Source organism: Oryx dammah, unplaced genomic scaffold, assembly GCF_014754425.2.
Source record: "Oryx dammah isolate SB20612 unplaced genomic scaffold, SCBI_Odam_1.1 HiC_scaffold_13, whole genome shotgun sequence".
Taxonomy (NCBI): Eukaryota; Metazoa; Chordata; class Mammalia; order Artiodactyla; family Bovidae; genus Oryx; species Oryx dammah.
In genome coordinates, this window is record NW_024070197.1 from 24012943 (window position 1) to 24029599 (window position 16657).

Genomic DNA, 16657 nt, shown 5'->3' on the forward strand with positions numbered 1-16657 from the left:
TCCTAAAATGATGTGCAGTGCTGAGCACAGAGAAGGCCCACAACCATCATTAGCTCCTTTATCGCTGGTCAGCATCTTATTCCTATTGCTCTGATCAACTGGTCTCTCCCCGAGTCTGGATGCACAGCTCTCTCTTGAATCTCTGAGGCGGCCCAGGCCACATGCCCTTCGTAACTGGCACCCTGTGCAACCTCTCTGCTCTGTATTTGTACCCACGGGTTGCTTAGGATGGCAGCAGGGCTCTTTCATTCTGTTGACTGTACTGAAGGATCACACTCCTTACCTCCCTTTAGGACCAGTGTCAGTGAATTGCTGGGGACGGGCCTTGGAGCCCTGCTAACTTGCAGCCCTGAACAGAGCTACTTCCTGGGGAAGCAGTGAGCTTGAGGACCCTCCAGGCCCAAATCCACACCTGCCCACAGGCCAGCTTCCCAGAAACCTGGACTCTGAAGGATTCTCCTCCACCGCAGCCCCAACCTCTCCAGGTAATAGATGGCCTGTGGAGGCACCAAGACCAAACCAAGTTTTTAGTTTATTTCAACCCCCCTATTTCTCTCCGACTCTAAAACAAGAACCAATAATGGCCAAAGAGTACATTTTAAGGGGAATGAAAGCATAATTTGGCCTTGCTGAAGGTTAAACCTCAAATACAGAACTTATTTTAAAATTCTATTTCAACTGCCCTCCTAAAAGCAGAAAGGGCAGTGTATCTTGGCCTGTGTATCTTTCTTCAAGGCCCTGGATCCTTTTAGCCCAACTTCACTAAGATAGAGCCGTTGTGAAGATCATCCCAGACTATGAGAGCCAGCACCACTCCCTGACAACTGATGTCATACACACACACACACACGCACAAATACACACACACACACACACACACACACACACACACACACACACACACGGCTGGTCTCCCATAGGTTACAAATATGGGGAGATACAGAAGGAAAAACAAGACTTTCCACCACCCGCCCTTTCTCTACCACATGGCCTATACCTCGTACAGAAAGACCATCTGGGTCAGTGAAAGAGAAAATTCATTTTTTGTCCCTTTGTTACTGATAACACACCATTATGTATACAGATATTTAATTCTTACGTAAAGTTAGAAGGTTTGTGTTCATTCTACTTTTTTGTGGAGAATCTTCCTTTTTAATTTTAATCAGAATACCTCAAAACAAAGACAATATCAGCAACACTGCAAACCCATCAAAATAAATAACTATTCTCGACTTTTTTCACCCTTTTCAGAAGGAAGAAAAGGAACCAGTGATGGGATGCTTGGGACTACAGAAAGGAAAAACGTCCCCCTTAGAAAGCAGCCTTTTCCTCAGTTTACCCCCGTGCTCAGAGAGAGCAGGGCAGGCTTGGTGAAGAAAACTTCCTGCTGAAAGAGTCCTGGGAGTAGCCAGGACAAGATGGACGTGGCCGGCCCACCCAGGACCTCGGTCTGCAGGCCTGGACTCAGAAGCAGCTGGGAAGCAGCTGGAACATCTTCCCGTGGGCAGTAGATCTGGGCCTACCTGGAGTCTCTGCTTCTCTGAGCCAAGCCCAGTACTCCCTGCAGACCGCCTTTACAAGAGCGCCCTGGATACCTGCCTGCCTGGCTTCCAGGACAAGCACCCCTCTGCTCCGCAGGAGTCAGAGAACACTTAGCTCCAGGGCCCTCCTGAGCTTGGCAGCTCACATACCTGGGATGCGCTGTGGTCATGGGGAAACCAGGATGGGTGACAGTGAACTTGAACTTTTCTGAACTGAGCCCCAACCCAGATCCTTCTTACTGCACTTCTTCAGCTGCCCAAGCCACACTGTGTGGGGCAGACCATCGTCCACAGAAAGCCAGCAGAAACAAGTGAGGCATATTGGGTTAACATGCCACTTTTTTTTTTTTTTTTTAATTTTTGTGGTGTCTATTTGCAAAGCTGACCTAATGCACAGCCTCACAGCTCTCAACCTCTGAAGGGCCAAGAGGGACACAGGAGCCTTTGTCTGGTGGCAAACAAAGGCCAAGTCATGGCAGAGTGGACCCTGAGGTGACGTGGGCCGCCCGCCCCCCACGAGGACGCCTGCCCTGCAAGGCCACTCTCCGGGCAGATTCAGAGGGAAGAGGCAGAAGGAGATGCGTGGCCAGCCTCAGCCTGGTCCCTCTGGGGAAGGGCTCACTCCAAGGGCTCATCCCAAACCCAGGGAGAGCGGCCCTTCTCTGTCCCACAAGCTGGCACAAAAAGAAGAAATCTGGAAAGAAAGATTAAAATCACATTCTGAACCTTAATTGACACCGGTCATTTTGACTTCACTAGGCCTCTCCCCTGACTCCCTCCTCCCAGAGGAAAACCGCCCCAAAGGTCTTTCCATTGTAACCTGGTTGCAGAGCAGAAAATGCCATTATTAGTTCCATAAACTAATCAAGCACCATTAGAGGGAAAGAATATGACATAAAGCTTTTGTTTTCAGACATGAAAGAAAGAAAGAAAAAGAGAGAGGGAGAGAGAAAGAAGAAAAGAAAACCCATCAGCAGCAGGAGAATCAGAAGGAAGGAAAAACGTCACCCAGACGCCAGGGAGGGTGGCTCAGGCTACTGCCGGATGGCAAGAAGGGTTAAATTTATGTTCCATTACAAGTCCCCTTTTTTTTTGGTTTCATCTTCTCAGTAAAACACATAACTTAAAATGAAATCAAATATTAAAAATGACAGACTATATAAGTGCTGTGAGTAACTTCAGGTCACGGAGGGAGGGAAAAGCCGGCAAGTTGTCAGGCACTATCTGTCAGAGTGAATTAGAAACAATCAACAGAGACTGAAAGGGAAGGTGATTGTTATTAAGCAGCGGGGCTGTGAGCAGGCTCCCCAGATGTGGTCATGCATATAAAGGACAGGAAACAGCAGTTTAATTCAGGAAGCCCTGGCGAACAGGGCAGCAGAGAGGAGAAAAGTCCTTTGTCGCTAATAAGCTGGAAGTTACTTTGATAACAGCAGGGTTAGACTCGAGAATAAAACACATTTCTTTCACTACCACACACCATTAATATCACAGAAATGTGGTCGGAAGAAATGCCTGGCTCAGACGGATTAGCCACTGGCCTCCCCAGCAGCCGCCCGGGGAAAGCCAGATCCGGGTCCCCTTCCCCTTCCAGGGCCAGGCTCTCTCTGACCATGATCACCTCGGACTGACTGTCACCCTCCAGCAATGTCATATGACCAAAGAGAATAACGATAGTATTTCATTATTTCCCAGTGTCAGGCCCTCTCGTTGCTGGGGCCTGTGGGGAAGGTGCGAGCCCGGTAAACAGCCTGGATATAATGAAGTCCATGTATGCGGCAACGACAAACAATTTTATATGCAGACAAGGCCCGATTTCATAAGAAATTACTTATGCAGGCGTTCTGCAATTATCCTGTGATACTTTCAGGCAACAGTCTGACAGCAGTTGTGCAAACAATAAAGGGATTACAGAAATAAAAACAAATAATATTACACACACAGAAGCTCCATGTTGCATGTGGACGAGTGAAGGGAGTGTTCGAGGATGAGTGGGAGCCGGGCAGGACCAACAGGAAGTGAGGCCCGGAGGCCAGCGACCCCTTCCCAGCACACAGACAGTCTTGGTGTACAGCGTCCTGATGGAGCCACCACAGGCAGATGTACGGGATCTTCCCCCATCGCAGGGGATGCTGGCCCAACCGCCAGCCTCTCAGGGAAGCTGAGGACCTGGGCAACCTTTGCAGGACAGAGCAGAGTCATGGGACCAGGACAGGCACTGGGTGGGCCGAGTAGCCTTGCCATTTCTCTCCCATACCAGGTGGCCTCTCAGGATAGAAAGAATCTTCTTGCGCTTCTTCCCAAGCTCAACACAGGCCACCCATGTCCAGTGGCAGCCAGAGTTTCTGCTCAGCTAGGTACAGTGTCAGGACCACCCCATTTCAAACACAGGTGAGCAGAGTGAGTGGATTGGCCATGCATGAGGACTAAATAAGGACTCTGAGGGAGCCACGGCGTGTGCCCACGCAGCCCCACAGCTGCCATGAGGAGGGGTCATCCTATCACCCGCTCCCTGGGGGCAGAATCCCACGCCATGCCTCATCCTGTCCCCATTTCAGACATGGGTATATACCCTATAACTCAGGTATTGGGGAGACACAGAGTGAGGTGGGATGGGGAGGGCTGCAGACGGGGATCCGGACCACCTTTCCCAGAAGGTGGGTGTTCCCATTGCTGTACCTCTTGCCGGCATCAGCCCACCCCATGTAACCAGGGACCTCCCAGGCCTCTCTGCAGGGAGAGAACGCAGAAGAGTGAGGCCTGGGGCTGCAAATGTCACCTTCCTTTCCCACTGCCTGTGTTTCTGGAGCCTGAGCTGTGCTGCGGGCAGCTCAGGTCAGCCCTGGCCAGGTCTCATCGCGTGCCCGCTGTGTGTATGAGCCTGTGCTCAGCAGAGCTCTGCTCGGTCCACAGAAACACTTGTGTTTGAAAAAAGTTATTTTTTTTTAACTTCGTAAGTTGCCAACATTGGAGGAAAAGAACTCGTTTTTTTTTTAAACTTTTTTCCTTAAAAACTATGAAGACCTGGGAAAATTTCAGCCCACATTTCCAAGTGCAGCTGATGAGAGTTGAGTGGCCCCCTGCAATGGGATCAGCTCTCCCCCACCCACTCGGCACACATCCAGCTTCCTGCATTTCCCACCTGGACCCTGAAGTGGGGTTTAGGAGAACTCCCTAGAGAGAGAGTCCCAGGCTGGGCCAAAACCTATCTAGGTGCCTTCTGACAACACACTCTGGGGCAGAGTCCAAGCCCTCCCCTGGCCAGGCTGCCTTCAGCATTGACCACCTTCTTCCAAAAGCCTCAGAATCTTGTATCCCTAAAACAAGCCTACTGGAATATCTGTGGGGCACCTTCAAGTTACCTGTGCAGGTATCAGGAACTCACAACCAGAGTGCTGTCCTCGTTGTGTCCTGGGTGTTGACATAAATCATACGAGGCAGGCCTTGGGCTTTGCACTCCCTGTATTCCAGAAAATTTGGAAAGAAATGTGGATTTGCTATATAGTGCGTTTGCTGAAACCAAGGTGCAACAAATTCTAATAAATACAATATGCAGAGGTGAGGGGTTAGTCCATCAATACATCAGTAAATGACTGCTGACCACTCGCAGCATGCTCGGACTGTCCTGGGAGCTGTGCAAGCTCCCAAGGTGACCAGGACACCAGCCCTTCCCCCTGCTGGTGCCTTCTTTCAGCTAAGAGGGTCCCCAGAGCTGTCTGGAACTGCCTGAGGGATGGCCTTTTATGCCCAGGTGAGAATGACTCTGCCAGTGGCTCGCTGTGTGGTCTTGAACAAATCCCTTGCCCTCTCTAGACCCCAGTCTCTTTACCTAGAAAATAAAGGTACCTTTGATAGCAAAAGTTTCTGCTAGCTCTAGGGTTTTATGGATCTAGGAATTACCTAGAATTTCTAAACAGAGTCCTGCTTAACAATAGCACCTGTACTACCCAAGGGAAAAGATGCCTAAACCATAACCACCAAGAATCTTCAAACTCATTCAACACGTTATTAGATGACCCACAGATCAGCACTGACAAAGAAGTGATCGCTATCAGTTTGGAGTTAACACCTCCTGGTAGTGAATGGAACATGTTTACACCTCCCTAAGGCCTGCACAGACTTAGGCAAACCTGATCAAAGGGAGCCCTAAAGACTTCCACTTGCAGCTCTGCCCAAGCCCACAGCTGTGGGGGCTCAGCTGGGTCCAGTTGTTGTTTAGTCGCTCAGTTGTGTCTGACTCTTTCTTGACCCCATGGACTGTAGCCCACCAGGCTCCTCTGTCCATGGGATTTCCCAGGCAAGAATACTGGAGTGGGGTGCCATTGCCTTCTCCAGTGGATCTTCCAGACCCAGGTACTGGACGTGCATCTCCTGCATTGCAGGCAGATTCTTTACCACTGAGCCATCTGGGAACCCCGGAAGAGCAGCCAAAGGGCACTGTTATGAATCACAGTGGCCCCCACGCGACTGGCCACTTTTCCTATACCCATGGTTCCTGAAATTCCTGACTCCCAGTTTTACACTAGTCACAAGGACATCCCTCTTGGTAGAAAATTGAGGCCACAGCAAACAACCCACCAAGACTTGGTCCAAGTCACTCGCAGAATTCTGGCCCTAGGAGCATTTTCCCATACCTGGAAAGGGGGAGTTTCTCAAGGCATGCTCTCTGGTTAAAAGCAGCTTACAAGTAAAAGAAAGGCAATAGTCCTTGTCATGGTCTACAAAGGCATGTCTATCCAGGCCCTCCAACCCACCCACCCTCTCCCCAGAGCTCATGTGCTCCAGCCTCGATGGCCTCCACTTTGTCCCCCACACATGCTGGCTTCTTCCCCACCACAGGACCTTTGCACATGCTTCTCCCCCTGCAGCATTCCCCCAGGAATGCTCTTCCTCCAGACCTGCACTGGCTGGCGCCCCCATGTCCTTCAGACCTCTCATTTCCAACGTGCCTTCCTCAGGAGGGCCATCCCTCACCCTCCAAGTACAGATATGCCCCTCCCCCTGTGTCACCCCAAACATCATTTCCTCGTGGCACCCATCACTCTCTGACATCATCTTATCCATGGCTGTCTTGTTTACTGTGCCCTAGCCCCTGTCTTGTCCAAGACTATACCCAGGGCTGCTCCGTAGCCAAGGGATCATGTTCTGAGATCAGAAAGAAGCACGAGCAAACATTCACCTCGCCATCCGGCAGCTGCGTGGCCTGGGGGAAGCCACTCAACTTCTCTGACCTCAGTTTCCACATCTGGAAAATGGAACCAATAAGATCATCTACCTGCAATGGAATTGATGAGTATTAAGATAACCCCAAGAAACTCTTCTAGTTCACTCTACCTTCCCTCTGGAGTTAAAATTATCTCTGATTTTCTTTTTCTCTCAGGCAAAACGAGAGTACTGGGATCTTACTTTCCTACCTCATCATTGCATACCAAGGAGTTTGCAGGGATCCTTACCTCCATGAGCCTGGAGAGCTCCCGGTGAAGATCAAACAGGACGCAAAGCCCCACACACATATGCAGGGCTTATCATCATCATCACACAGAAATTACAATTATTCACTCCCTCCTCTGTGCTCCCAAAGTACCGCTCCTGCAGCATTTAACTAAGGTAATTACTACTGCTGCGGGAAGGCTGTTGACTCACACGTCTGCACCAGGACACGGGGCTGCCTCGGGACAGCACCCTGAGTCCAGGGTCCGGAATGTACCTCAGAGACAGCAGGAGCCGTTCTCCATCTGATGGAGAGAAGGTCCTATGGTCTCTGAGGGCCAGTTCCTTCTAGAAGTTGCTGGGCCTCAAGACCGAGAATGGGGTCTTTGAAGGTAAAGCTGTGGAAGGCTGGACGGCCACAACACCAGGCTCTGCCTCCATTCCTTGCTGGGATTGCTCTGGAAAGCCATGTTGTGGCAGGACAGTAAATCATTTTCTGATGTGTATGAGGGATTCAGTTAGCATTAGATTGCTTAGCTGCTGCTGCTGCTAAGTCGCTTCAGTCGTGTCCGACTCTGTGCGACCCCATAGACAGCAGCCCACCAGGCTCCCTCGTCCCTGGGATTCTGCAGGCAAGAACACTGGAGTAGGTTACCATTTCCTTCCCCAATGCGTGAAAGTGAAGTTGCTCAGTCGTGTCTGACTCTTAGCGACCCCATGGACTGCAGCCTATCAGGCTTCTCCATCCTTGGGATTTTCCAGGCAAGAGTACCGGAATGGGGTGCCATTGCCTTCTCCAACTGCGTAGGGTTTCTATGTAATGCTGCTTTGGTCATCTCAAAGCTGTACTTTTATAGTATTTGACTTTAAAAATTCAAGTGTCTATTTCAAAGTATGGGGACGGCATTGATGGAGACGAATGGGAGTAAGATTCCCCCAACAAGCACCTTCAGAAGTCCAGAAATTTCTCAAGCGGCTCACCATAATTTCAGGCTCCAGGGTCTGAGAATCCTGTGTGCTGAGGAACCAGCAAGAGGCAAGAAAGGAGATGCCCACATGCCCTCTGCTTGTTTTGAAAGCCTGTCCCCTTTCTTGGTCTCTGGAACACAGAATTTGCTCTTGGATGCAAAATTCTAACTTTACTGCAGTTCACATGACCCCAGATTATTCCAAGATGTACATTTTCCATGAAGGAAACCCTCCCCACCTGCTCACGACCAATCTCAAGAATAGCACATCATGTTTCTTCTTCTGTGAGGTCCAGAGTATACCAAGTGATCAGCTTCTCAAAACCCGTGCCCTGGTGGCAGGAAAACTGGTGAGCCGAGTGCCTCCGCCTACTCTATAGGGTCTCAGGGGCCACGTGCAGGATGGCATGGCTCATTCATAGAAGCCCAAGTCACTCCAGCTCCTGCCCTCGGGCGCCCCTTCTCATCCTGGCATGGGTCAAGGTGAAAAGGCAGCATTCTGGCAGTGCCTCCTTGCCCACCTCAAAAGCCACAGAACATGGAATGTTCCAGAGCAACCACAGGGGGATTGGGTGAGGGGGGGAAGCCCCACCCACCGCCTTCCCTACCTGAGGCCCTTGGCAGTGACACTAAGCTGGGCCTTCAGAAACTGTGAGCATCCAGGCGGCAGAATCACTACCATCAATGTAGCAGCTAAATATTGTAAGACTCCTAACTCCCCCATCTGTGTTTTGCCTCCCAAGAGGGAAAATAGTCTTCACAGACATTCCCTGATCTGGCAGGCAAATTCTAAACCTTACTGGCAACCGCAGGCTTGTTTTCCCAACCAAACAGCTATGAAACCAAAAATTGTTCTGCCTGCGTTATGCTGAGGAGGGAAGTAGCCAAACAGTTCAGTCTGGAGGCTCGGGAAGCCCGCGGCTGCCTCCATCGCCAGAGCAGACCGGGCACTAGAGCGTCCCGGAGCCGCTGCCCGCCTGCCTGCCGTCCGCTGGGGGAAGCTATAACTGCCAGGATTCGGTGCTCCTTTTCTTAACACAGAATACACCCACCAAGAAGCTGACGGAAAACACACACCACAGTGTGAAATCAACACTTTCTAACTCAAAGAAAGGGGGTTAAAAAAAAAAAAAAAAGAAAGGAAAACTTCCAACCCTTTGGCTGCAGATACTTCCTCCTAGGAGATTCCATGAAGTGATGGCACCACCATGGCCCCGGCCCTGCCACTGAGCCGACCTTGTCTCCCCAGCCCCTCACTTCCCATTTTATGGTATTTCCCCAGATTTTTTCCTAGCCCTTCTCAATCTTAATACCGGAACCCTGCACCTGTGCAATTTCTAATAAACCAAATCTGATGATAACCGTGGAAGCCTAATTGATAGGGGTCTTTATCGACTGGCCTTGATGTCTATCTGAGGTTCTCAACAGCCAAGATTTAAATGTTTCATTTTATTTTTAACTTTCACTTTTCCACATTTCAGCAATGTCAGGCAAAGAGGTATGGTTTTACTATCAGAAAGAATCATGGTGCAGAATAATTTATGACTTCAGCTTGGGCTTTCAGAAAAGCTATTTCAAATCTTCACTTTGATTTGGTTGTATCAAAACTACTCAAAATAACAGCAGCACTTTCTTGGAACCAGAATATGTTAGCAGCACCTCAGGACTGCATACTGAAGCCTCATATTTATCCCAGAAGAAAACTTGAGAAAGGAGTTAAGCCACAGGGAGAAAAATAACATTTTTTCATGATTCTTTTGTTCCCCCTCCTCACCCATCCCCAAACACACCCAAAGCACTAAGGAATCCCTCCCCGATGGCGAATGGTCCTGCCAGTTATGACTCTCCCAGAACTATAGGCAGGTAGAGGAGTCCTACCTGGGCGGGGCAGAGGCTGGGAGGAAGGCCCTGGCCAGGGAGAGGGAGAGAGGCCATTTGGTTGGGATTTGTGTTAGGTCAGCACAACAAAGCAGGAGGAAATGATGTGTGTCCAGGGCAAAGAGTTCCAACATCGTAAGACTTACCTTAGCAGCTTAACTGCATACTTGTCTTAAGGACCGTCAGTCTGGTGAGAAAATACCCCAGAAAGGATGCAGCTGATCCAGGCACTGACAGATTGCCAGAGGGGCGTCCCAGTTCCCTATCACAAAAGGAAATATAGAAAGAAATGATGTAAAGTGAAATGTAACAAATTCACGAAATCACAGCAATATGCAGAGGTCAAGGAAATTCAACTGAAAAGGTTAAAGATGAAATCAAATCCGGTGTACGAGAATGAAAATCTATCCCAATGCAAGGCCACCGGTGACGTGCTGTAGACAAGAAGCTAAATACTGCCTAGCACTGGGATCTTTCATTTTCATCAGATCAATAAAAGCTTATATTTATCAGGATTCCAAGCAGCTGCCACTTCTGACAACCTCCACTTTATTTTCTCACTCCTTGCGCTGTATCAGGGCAAAGAGGAGAGGAGAAGCAGCTTTTAATGCTATTTACACCTGAAGACACAATTCCATTAAGAGGTCCTGTTTTGTTAAAGAAACAGGGAATGATATGATTATATTGGCAGGAGCGGGAAGTCTCTTTGTTCTTCCCCCCATGTTTTCCCCTTTGCAATCCAGACCCAGCACGAAGATTTCCTGACATGAAGTCCATGTGTGAGCACTTTTTTGTTCAAACTTACCATTTACAAAGAGAGAAAGGCTTTCTGCTAAAACAGTTACCACTCTAATCATCTGTACAACAATATTTGCTATCAGGCATTCTAAATAGATTATCACCAGTCCATCTGTGTCATTATTGATTTATAAGGCTCTAAGCAGCTTTAGAATGGAAGCTTTCCCACTGAAGGGTTTCTTGTATAAATCAGAGCCGTGCTCAAATATAGCAGCCATCACTCAAGATATTGTTCTTAAAATCATAACAAGAAGGAGAAAATGATAAATTGCTTGTAATATACTGATCCAAACTGATATGCAAATCTTGTTTTTTAAATATATTACTTGAGTAAAAAGAGGCATCATTAACATATGAATGCTATATGCAAATGATAGTGACAGAGCAGATGTTGGCGCATGTAATTGACCTATATGTGAATTGCATCAGAACCCTTAACTCTATTAATTCACTACCCAGTAACTAGATATTGTCCAAAAAGTACATTCTTTGAAACCATATACTGGAAGCAAAGCTGACAGGGTTCCAAGGATTCTGAAACAAGGTCACTGTCACCAGCGTTTTGCTGTCATCTGCATTCCCCTTCTTATAGATGACATCATCATGGGGCCGTGTAAATCGATCACTTAATAGCATTTAGAAAATACTGCAGTGGGGAACAGGTTATAAAAAAAAAATGCCCCAGTTTTATTCTTTTTCTTGGCAGAAATGTCATCCCTCTTAAACTGAGGGTTTGTGCATGAGTGCACTGTGAAACACACAGATGCCATTTTATTCCCCGTCTTTATTTTTCCACTTCTTCTCAGAATGACATTAAATTGTATTAAATAGCCTTTTGTCCACAGGGCACAGACCACCCCGCATATGATAATGTATTAATGCCCCACGTTCCAGCCACTGAGCTGAAACATTCTGAGACTTGGAGGATAAGTATGAAGCACCATTGTGTGTATAGCCTGCTAACAACTGTGACACATACTAATAGAAACATACCTAATAAATTACTGCTTTCAGGTCTAGCAAGCTGACATTTCTCTGCAAGGGACAATTTTATATTTGTGGCACAGAACAAAATTGCTTCATATGAAGCCACTGTGGATTAGCATAAAAATTAACACTTAAATTTCAGCTTATTTTCCACCCTCTCCTCCTGCCACAACAATCAATTCCTCTTATAAATCTGATTAGATTTTATGATGCTTATTATTCAGAGCATGTCTCAACACAGCATTCACAGGCTTGAAGACTATTTGTTTAAATAGAAAAAAGAAGCAGATAAATCTATAGGTATTTTTTATTACCCCATTCCCCACCAGTTTCTTTCTCATATTGTAACATCAGTAATTGATTGCACACATTAATTAACATGTAAGGTAGAAATTCTGCATTATGCATGATTTATTTTCCTATCTGGTGAGTAGGTTTGTCTGCTGCCCTTGTGTTTCTAGGACATTGGGCTCGATTCTGGTCCAGACATAAATGCCAATGCTCATTCCCCCTGAAAGTTATTAATGTCAGATATGAAATGAGATTTTTGATTTCACCTGCTTACTAATCCACAAAAGCTGTTTTGAGTGATGCAGGCTTAAACGCCAAAATTTGAAATGATATATTGCTATATCTGATAACATGCAAATATGTTCATTAGACATAATTTAGCAGGAGAGAATAGCAACACTTTTATAACTAGTCTAGGTCAAAAATGGTTGTTAATTAAACAAGTCATGAAAAATGGCATTACAAGGAGACTGTCCAGCAGACACCAGCCTTTCTAACGATATGCCACTGATAGGTACCCAATGCTTTTCACTAAAACAGAAGGGGAGAAAAACTTTCTGAGCATTTCACATAATCTACAGCAATGTTAACAAAACTATGCCCACATTAAGACCCTCAAATTGGTCACAAATTCTTCTTAGTTTTTAATGATAACACACTACACTTCTCCATTTGAAGATGCGATTTCACTTTCTGTCTTAGTGGCTTAAGGTGATTTATATGGTTGACTCCTTCACAAATAAACCAGAAAAGAAATTAATATTATATCCAGCCATGCTGCTGGCTGCCCTGCGTGTTTATGGCTGTGTATTCTAAATCATGTACAGCAATAAGCAAAAGGATGCTTGGACGATGAGGGCGGCGCCAGGGCTGAGGTGGATGGCAGAGAAAGGCACGGGAGGGACGTGCAGGTGGATCTTCTCTTTCCTGTGGTCCTTCTCAAGTGGAGGCTCCTGTTACCTAGGGGACCCGGGTACAGGAAGAACTCTTGATTGGTCATGAGTTGAGATTCAGCGTGGGCAGGGTTCTGATACGCAGGTAAAAGTGACCACCTGAGCTTGTCTTCTTGGGGTGAGACTTCGTGAATACCTGGGGGAAGGAGAGTATCTCAGGAATTAAGTACACAGTCTAAAGGAGGGTAGGAGGAGCTTCCAGCTGGCCACCCACCCATGCCACCTTCCATCAGAGAGGAAAGTATTCACAGAGCAGTTAAGGCTCAACACACGGTCTAGAGCCAGCTGGTACTGGTCGATGCTCTACTTAACAAAAGCGTCCTTCCTTGCAGCCAGACACTTAAAACACAGAAAGCAGAAAGGGCATGTATATGCATTGGAAGTCATGTAAAATAAGGAAGGCTGATTGCAAGAGTAAACGACCATCTCAATAAACCAAGAGAAGTTCACATTTAAGCCATGGGAGCAATTAATCTATATTCCTGCACCAACTCCGAGTTTGATGGAAAAGTGATTTCTAATCCTCACTTATCTGGTGGAGGCAGGTCCTTCCCCAGATACTTCATGTCCAGGTATAAAACATTCTCGTTCTTAGCCTGGCTCACGGTCAGTATTACTACCATTGCTAGGACTCGCACTTCATCTTTGACTGTGTTTTATGGTTCTATACTTTCAAATCCAGAATCTTAAAATAAGCATCATAGCATTCATCCTGCCTATTTTTCAGGGATAATGTGAGGTTCAAGAGAAAAAAAAAAAGAAAACAGATGGAGACTCTTTGGTGGAGGAGGAGAAGGAAACACAGCTCTGAAAGACTCTTGTTACTTTTCACTGCCACCATGCCCTTTGCTGCGTCTCCTGCCCACTCCATGCATGCCCCATCTGGACAGGGAACCTCTCCTTTCCAAACTCTCGAATCACAGCCCCGGTTCCTAGACTCAACCATCTTCTGCTTCCCCATGGGGCATGCTGCCAGCCCTCACATCCCAGGAGCAACTCAAGGATCACTTGGGGTCACAAGACTTATTGACAAGGTCTGGGGGTCCCCTATGTATTCTCAGGTCATTGGGAAGTCTAGGGGAGGGAAAGACTCCAAGACTGCAGCACTTAAGTGACACTTAGATCCCACGGTCACAGATGGCATTAGCCTGTGCCTCTCACAGGCCAGTAATTCTCTTTCAGGGGGCCTGGCACTATTTATCCAACTTCACGTATCTCTACATGGCAGAAAGGGAAGAGGAACTAAAGAACTTCTTGATGAAGGTGAAAGAGGAGAGTGAAAAAATTGGCTTAAAACTCAACATTCAAAAAACTAAGATCATGGCATCCTGTCCCATCACTTCATGGCAAATAGATGGGGAAACAATGGAAACAGTAACGGACTTTATTTCCTTGGGCTCCAAAATCACTGCAGGCAGTGACTGCAGCCATAAAATTAAAAGACGCTTGCTCCTTGGAAGGAAAGCTATGAGAAACCTAGACAGCATATTAAAAAGCAGAGACATTACTTTGCCAACAGAGGTCCATATAGTCAAAGCTATGGTTTTTCCAATAGTTATGTACAGATGTGAGAGTTGGACCATAGAGAAGGCTGAGCACTGAAGAATTGGTGCTTTTGAATTGTGGTGCTGGAGAAGACTCTTGAGAGTCCCTTAGACAGCAAAGAGATCAAACCAGTCAACCCTAAAGGAAATTAACCCTGAATATTCACTGGAAGGACTGATGCTAAAACTGAAGCTCCAATACTTTGGCCACCTGATGCAAAGAACTGACTCACTGGAAAAGACCCTGAAGCTAGGAAAGATTGAAGGCAGGAGGAGAAAGGGACAACAGAGGATGAGATGGTTGGATGGCATCATCAACTCAATGGACATGAGTTTGCACAAGCTCCAGGAGATAGCGAAGGACAGGGAACCCTGGAGTTCCATAGTTCATGGGGTCGTAAAGAGTTGAACACAGCTGAGCAACTGAACAACAATAACATACGCCTCTATAACCAACAATGAGAAAGATGCCCAGAGTCTTCCCTGGGTATGGTTAAGCTAGTCCATATTTCTCCAGAGAATTTAATTAACTCCAAAGTGCTTTATTTTTTGAAAGGGTAAAATGAATGAATGAAATAACAAGTGCACACATGAAGAAACAGTTAATAAGTGAATGAATGCATACAGGCATGAATGAATAGATGGAGAGATAGAATGATGGTTGGAAAAGTGTAAAAAGTAATCATGCAGGAACTAATATGTAAATTCAAAAATGTGCGTGTAAATGAAAAAAAATGCCTTATGAATGAATGAACGAATACCACTGATATCTTTTTAATGAACAAGTATATACATGAACTCTTATAGCATGACTAGGTTGATGTGAGATAGAAGAGAAGAAATAGTCAACAAGGTCTGATTTATTGTCAAAGTGTTTGGACCCATCCTTGGCTTCCTTCTTGTATCTCAACACAAATTCCTAGAAAACCCTGTGGGGCAGCCAATAGGATTTTGCATAAGCCACCACAGACTCAGGATAAGCAAGACAAACATTCCTGCCTCCTGTCTGGACCCTCAGGGTGAAAGGGCTCAATCAGGTGCTTCTGATCATGAGGCACCCGGCTTTGGTGCAATCCTGAACCTGCTAGACACGATGGATGACCTCTGGAAGGCAGAAGCGACATACAGCATCAGGAGCACAGACCCTAGATGATAGCCCAGTCGGGCCCAGCAATGAAACTGAGAATTCACGTCATCACCCAAGTCTCCACTTACTCATCTTTAAAATGGAGATAATACATCTGAAAGTTCTTAGCCCAGGGTTTGCCTCCTAGTCACCACTCAACTAACAGCCATCACAGTCTGATATTGCTGAGCTGTTCTGCCCTGTGACTCCTGGGTCCCCTGCCCATGGAGAGAGCTTATTCTCAGGTGGACATCCATCTCTACCAAATGTGCTGGTGGCCAGGTTCCCGGAAGCAGGCAACTGCACCATAGGAACCCTCACGACTCCTTTCAAGTGTATATTAATATTTTATTTCTTCTTCCAAGCTCCACTTATCTGCATAAATAAAGATGTTTTCTATTTAAAATGACTGGAGAGAGTCAATCTTTGTGATCTTTGCTCTTCTGTGGAATTTGGTTTCCCATCCACAGAACTAAGTACTTGGTCTAAATCATGGTTTTTCAGTATTTTTCTGGCAGATTCCTTTTCCAGGGAAATCTGACCACATGTGAGCTGATAAAAGCACCCCCTCTAGCCAACCCCGCAAGAGACAGCTCTGAGCTCTCCCCCTCTTGGGAGAACTCCCAAGGTTCTTCTTGGAACCCCTGGGGTCCCGTGGAAGCCAATTTGAGAACCATTGGATTGGAGACTTCCTGATAGCCCGGAAAGAGTTAATTCTGTGGCAGCACTCGTAGTGGCATTGAAGGACATGCCCTGGATGCCGGCAGAACCATATGCCAACTCCAGTACAGTTATCCACACCTGGGCAGACTGGTGTTTACATAGGAACTGGAAGAGATGTCTTTCCACACTGATGGTCTTCCAGCCCCAATTAGCTGCCCTTTCCTCTCTTCTGCTTCCAGTCCTGCCGCTGATTCTAAGCTAGAGGCCAGTCCCCACTGAGGCAAGTGGACTCAGACCCAGGCGTGACCCTTGAGCAAGACCATAGGCTTTCTGGATCTATAAGTCTCACTAGTGGGTAAAGAGCTCCTACCTGACACATACGTCAAGAAAAACAAAAGTCTAAGACTCTCCCTTAAACAAACTGGCCTTTAGCCATTATCAGAGGCCATCTCCCAGAATGAAATTTCTAAATGAGGAG

At 46.9% G+C, this 16657-nt stretch overlaps 1 protein-coding gene across 3 annotated transcripts in view; it reads right to left on the reverse strand.

Annotated features, from left to right (window-relative positions):
- Positions 1-16657, reverse strand: part of ZNF536 (zinc finger protein 536) — a 450290-nt gene that overhangs the window by 321463 nt on the left and 112170 nt on the right. For all 3 annotated transcript variants that reach the window (XM_040253951.1, XM_040253950.1, XM_040253952.1), the window contains exon 3: positions 9964-10079. The gene's annotated coding sequence lies outside the window, so the exon portion shown is untranslated. The remainder of the gene's footprint in view (positions 1-9963; positions 10080-16657) is intronic.